This window comes from Silene latifolia, chromosome X (assembly GCF_048544455.1).
Source record: "Silene latifolia isolate original U9 population chromosome X, ASM4854445v1, whole genome shotgun sequence".
Taxonomy (NCBI): domain Eukaryota; kingdom Viridiplantae; phylum Streptophyta; class Magnoliopsida; order Caryophyllales; family Caryophyllaceae; genus Silene; species Silene latifolia.
The window spans coordinates 229,613,420-229,619,739 of record NC_133537.1 but is presented as its reverse complement, the minus strand read 5'-3'; positions in this window follow the sequence as shown (position 1 = coordinate 229,619,739).

Sequence of the window (6,320 nt, the reverse complement as noted above, 5' to 3'; positions counted from 1 at the left end):
ATGTTCTCAAATTATAAGCAAGCAATTATTGTTGTGATGGATTGAGTTGGGTTATATCTTACAATCCTAGGAAAGTTTGGGTCCCGGAGCCGAATCGATTAGATTGTACAACACCTACAAGTCGACTTAATCTTTCCTACTTAACACATGCATGGTCTAACAAGACTCGAGTTGGGTTATGTCTTACAAGTCAAGTTGAAAGGATAGAAGATGATAGTAAATGCAAGGATTCATAGGCTTAGCATTTCATCAAATATAACATGTGCATGTATTAAGATCAAAACAAGCAAGCAAATAAGATATGAAAGCATATTAATTTAAGTATGAATCATTCCCCATGTTGGTTTCTCCTAATCACCCATTAAACCCTAGCTAAGAGACTACTCACTCATTATCATATTGATCATGCTAGAAAGGTTGTCAATCATACTAACATAATGAAACATGATGAATAAATGAAAGTAATTAGCAATAATTAAAAAGGGATTAAGAGATTATACCTACTAATGATTCCAATAATAAAGCAAGAATAATAGAAGTACTTGAATCCTAGATTGAGAGGTTGTCAATCTCCCAATAATAACCCAAATAATCTTCAATTACCCAAAATAAAGTAAGAACAAGAGAGAGATTAAAGAACTAAAACTTGGATTAAAACTTGATTAATATTTGATTAAAATATTGAAGAGAGATTTGATTAATATTAACTACACTAATTATTGATAAGATGAACATGCTCCTCTAATTAGACTAATGGGGTATTTATAGTGAAAATTAGGGAGGATGCATTAGGGTTAACTAAGGGCTAAACTAGTGATTACACTTTTTAAGTTGAGCAAGGAGACTCCGGGATTCTCCGAGAGAAGGGCTTCTCTTATCGTTGCTAGAAGAATGAAAACGTCTTTGTCTTTGAAATCCGTGCGGATGGGAGTCGGGACGGCCGGATCTGGTCTGAGGAATCCGAGCGGATCCTTGGGCAAGACGCTCGGATTGGCGGGGAATCCGAGCGGATTCCTTTGAGGGACGCTCGGATTGGGCTTGGACGGACGGATTGTGTACAATCCGTTCGGATTGTCTAGCAGCATCTTTTCTTCATGAATTCCTTGGGGATTTCCTTGGGGACTCAAGGATCCTTTTCTCAACATTCCTCTTCTACTATGCTATGTACAAAGGCCTTCTAGTCTTGTCTCTCCTTGATGCTTGGTCATTGAATATGATCAATTTAGCTTTGTTTTGCCATGAAAATGCAAGATTCTTACTCCTTTCCTACCAAGGGATCAAAATCTCAAAGAATATGCAAAACAAAGAACTAAAGATAAGAAATGACCCAAATAGGCACTAAAAAGCATGAAAACAATGGTAATTCGGGGGCTAAATATGCGCCAATTATGGTCACATCAAATATCCCCAAACCGAACCTTTGCTCGTCCCGAGTAAAGAGGTGACAAAGACTAGGACCAATACTAACCTAACCTAATAATAATAGCCGATATGAGACAATTAGCGGGTCTCACTCCGCCCCTTCAACTCACAACAAGACAACCATGAGGTAGGATGCCTTCTTGCAAGGCAAGGTGGGTCTTGCCAAAATGGCGACACATCCAAACATTAAAGCACACAAAATCAAGTAATGGATGCATCTACAAAAGAATAGCCACTTTCCTCATCTAAGTGGCGGAAATTATCTACAAGGGAAGCAATTCAAGGGTACACAATCCTTCATAGATGCAATTTGTTCAAACTACTAAGCCTAGAAGGATACCAATAAATCACCTCCAAAATGTGTCAAGCTAGGGTACCTTTGTCCTCAATCGTTAAATGCTTTTGTCAAGAGTAGACTCCCTATGGTGTTAGAAACACTGGAGGATCACGGAATTCCCCCTCTTGCCTAGACAAGAAGAAGGGTCGTCCCCTCTCTACCATGCACAAAAATGGATACGATGGATAAAGGGATCAATAGATATTTGAGTTTCACTTTGGGAGTTTGCTTTCATTTTTGTTTTCCCCCCAATTTCATTGGCATTTGACCTTTGAGAACACTTTCTTTGCCATTTCTTTTGATTTTTGGCATTTCAATACTTGACAACTTTTTGAATTTCTTTTTTGAACATTTTCAAAGTCACCCCAATTAGTAACGAGGGTGCCTTGTATTTGAAGCTTTAGGAGTTCTATTTTTGCTCCTCTTTTCTTTTGATGCATTTTTGCCAACTTTTCTTTTCTTTTCATTTCTTTGAACTCAAATTGATTTCTTTTTGTTTTGTGCCCATTCCCTTTGATGACAAAAATGTGGTAGAACATGGATGAATGATAGAAGTATGCATGGTTTCAAGGGTCACCTTGGAATAAACGGTAGCCAAGGAGTTATCACACCACAAGGTACTCTTGACTCGGCTTTAAACCATGGGTCAAAGGATACTAGTATGACACATCCTAGGGTGTTTTACAAGTATTCTAACAAGCAAAGTCTTAAGAATAAAAAGCATCTACTAGGGCCTATATACACTTGTCAAGCTTCCCAAGTAGACGGTTTCGCAAAATTTTTCTAACATGCAACTACATGCCATGATGCAACTAGCATATATACAACCTAATGCAAATGATTCTACCAACTAGTATGCCATATAAACTAAATGCAAGTCCTAAGTTCACATTGTTTTACCGCATCAATCAAAATAAAGCCACATAGTCATTAACATAAAGAGGAAAAAGGAGATTGGAAAGATCATACCATGCGGTCTTCAATATCCTCATGTCTCGGATGTGGCGTAGTCAATCAAAGTGAACAAGGATAAACAAACACAATATATACAAGACAATATATACAAATGAAATGAACTTGTTTTTGGATTTTCAATTTTTCAAATTTTTATGATTTTTGAAATTTTTCAATTTTTATGGTTTTTGAATAAAAGTTAAGTGTTAGAATTCCCATCCCCACACTAATATGGGCATTGTCCTCAATGGCCAAAATGATGGAAATTATGCAAAAATGATGCATGATTTCTATACTAAATGCAATTCTACACTAAGCTATACTACATGATGCATGGTTTTTGTTATGACGGAGAGGATAATTTAGATTACCTCCCGTTGTGTATGCATTAACTTCCCCAAACCAAATAAGACACTATTGCTAATGTCAAAGCATGGGTATAGTTCATGCACACACTATGCTATGCATGAAACTAGATTGTCATTTTGGATTTTCAAAAATGGGAACAATAAAGAACACCTCAATGGTACCGAGGTGTGAGTCCTTTGGTGTTGCTAGGACTAAACCCAACAATGATCAAAATGAGATAAAAATACAACGAGATATAGACAAACCATGGGAGTGTAGGAGTCTCCAAGGCTAGTCTTCCATCATGCTATTATCATCACCACTTCCCTCATGAGAAGTGGTCACATTGCCACTTTCCTTATCACTTTCTTCCTTGCTTTCTTCACCATCATATTCCTCATCATTATCTTCACCATCTCTTTCTTCATCTCCACTTGCTTCTTCCTCAATATTATCATCAAATTCCTCATCATTTCCAACAACCTCATTGTCTTCCACCACGTCCCTTGATGCACCCGGAAATAAGGCTTCTCTATCCGCCCAACTAGGCAAAGGACAAGATGGATCAAGGAGTCCTTGCCTAGCTAGATGTAAGAGGGGAGGATATTGAGCCAAATATGCATTCTTCCGATCTTCATAAGCTTGCTTGTGCATGGCTTGCATAAGAAGAGTGACATAGTCTTTTCCAATTTCAACTCCTTGCGGTTTGAACTCTTCATACACAAAGGGGTAAGGCGGTATAACAATGGAAGAGGAGGGAGTTTCATGATCACCCTTTTGTTGTTGAATGATGTACTCGGCTTCTTCGGATAGGGAAGTAAATAGTTGGTCCGGTGGACACTAAGACGGCAAATCTTTGCGGGTAGAGTGAATGATCGAGCCTCACTAGTAAGCCACCCATACTTGGTGTCAAGGGGATTGTGAGCAACCCACTTAAACTTGTTAATCAAGATGGACATATCAATAAGATGGCCACCATCCTTAGCCTTGTACTTGCTATCCTTATTGAAATTAGGATCAAAGTGCTTGGCTAGGACCGTGACAAGGCCGCCATTAACAATAACGGTTTGACCCTTCTTCCCACTATCTACATGGAGCCATCTATCAACCAATAGCCTCAAAGAATTGTAAGGCTTGGTGTGAATTCTTCCAATATTCAAAGTTGATTCAAGGAGAATAAAATCGAGTCCCGTGAAATGATTGGTGTCTTTCCTAGCAATTATGGTATTTCCCACAACTTTGTGCCATATTCTTATGCCCGGATGATGGACCAAAAGAGCACGACAAGCTTTAAAATCTTCAAATTTCTTCCCGCAGATTGCCTCCCAAAGAGGCTCGGGATCATACTTCCCATATTGCTTATAAAATTTATGTTCATCGCTAAGACCCAAAATTTCACCCAATTCCGGAAAGGTAATGCGTCTACTAGTGTTAGCTAGACGAAACTCAATATTTTCCCTATTCTCAACTTTTGTCACTTTTAAAGAACTTAAGAATTCCAAGACAAGGGAGGGGTATGTTACTTCCTTCATTTCAAACAATTTCTTCAAACCCATGGCATTGAAAAAGACTCTTGTTTGTTCAAGAACACCCAACTTCTCTAAAGCATCTTGACATATGAATTTGGTGGATTGAATTTGTTTCATAGCAAACTTGACAAATGTATTTCTATGGGAATCGGAAATGAATGTTACCTCCGGATAATACAAGAGTTGATTAATTACCGGAGTAGAGGGTGATGCTTCCATAGGAATTTGTTGTTGTTGTTGCACTACCAAGGTTGGTGTTGATACCACCATTGCCAAAGCTTTCTTTGCTTGTAGAGCTTTTTGCCTTTGAGAGAGAGCCTTTGCTTTTGGTGCCTTTGTTGCTCCCTTTGTTCTTGCCATTTGATGAACTAACCAAGTAAAGAGTCAAAAATCTTCAATTTGTAGAATGCCCAAATCGATTTGAAGGTGAAAGGCTTTGCCTTTATAGAAACAAAAATTGATTCAAAGGTTGAAGAATTTGCTCTTGGTTTTGATTGTTAATGAAGATGGAGTGATTGATTTGTTGTTTGAAAGATGGTTTGATTTGATTTTGGTGAGTTTTGTTGAGGGTTTTTGTTTTTGAGATGGAGAGGATGAGGGTTTTAATGTTATGGGTAGTGTTTATGAATGAATGAATGAATGAATGAAGGTGGGGTGGGTATTTAAAGAACTCGACAATTTTAGGACGCAGGGATAATCCGTGCGGATTGGGCGCAATCCGTGCGGATTCTACAGCTTCAAAATTTTCAAAATCCCGCCTAAAGACGGGCGGATTCTGGGGAATCCGCTCGGATTCTTCTGAGATGAGACGGGCGGATTTCGTGCAGGACGGACGGATTCTTGTCCAGAGATTTTTCTTTGTTTTTCTTCAGCTTCAAGACGGGCGGATTGTTCACAAGACGGACGGATTCTGTGAGACGGGCGTCTTTCCAGTAATCCGCTCGGATTCTTCAACAGTCAAGAATTTTTGCAATTTCAGCTCAGCCCAAGACGGGCGTCTTCTCAGCAGGACGCTCGGATTTGCTGCAGACGGGCGGATTCTCAAGAATCCGCTCGGATTGGTCCTTGTGTACACGGATTCAGTTCCATCCGTGCACCAACGCATTCTCTTATCATTCTTTCTTTCTTTCTTTCAAATCTTGTGTTCTTCATTGTGGGGGCACTACTAAGGCATGAATAGCCTAGGCAATTGCCATCCCCACACTAAGGTAAAGCACTACACATCAATTAAAATCATCAGTCCCTCCCTCACTTCTCTCTTACATGACAATTATTTTGATCAAAGTAAAAATAAATCCAAAAATGACAAAAATGCAATACAAAAATTGAAAAGTAAGTTAGGGAGTTAGAAATATTTACAAGTGGTGGTTTAGGGAGGACTCCACCAAACTCTCATTCTTGATGAGATGTCAAGGGGGCATGTTCAAGGTGTTGTTGATGTTGCTTAACACCTTGAAGAAGTAATCAAAAGCTTGTTCATTGTTATGGTAGAGGTCCTCAATAGACCGTGGCCCTTGTTATTGATCATGATCGATGGCATGCCCAATGTAGGGATTAAAGATCCCTTCAAATTCGTCGTCCCAAAGACCACAAACTTCATTGAGTTGATCATTGAAAATCTCTTGCTTAGATGGAGACAACTCTCCCAATTTCTTTTCTTGGCCAATGAGGCCATCATCTTCTTCCTTGGTTGATTTTGATGAGCTTTGCAAGCTCTCCTTGTCACAATT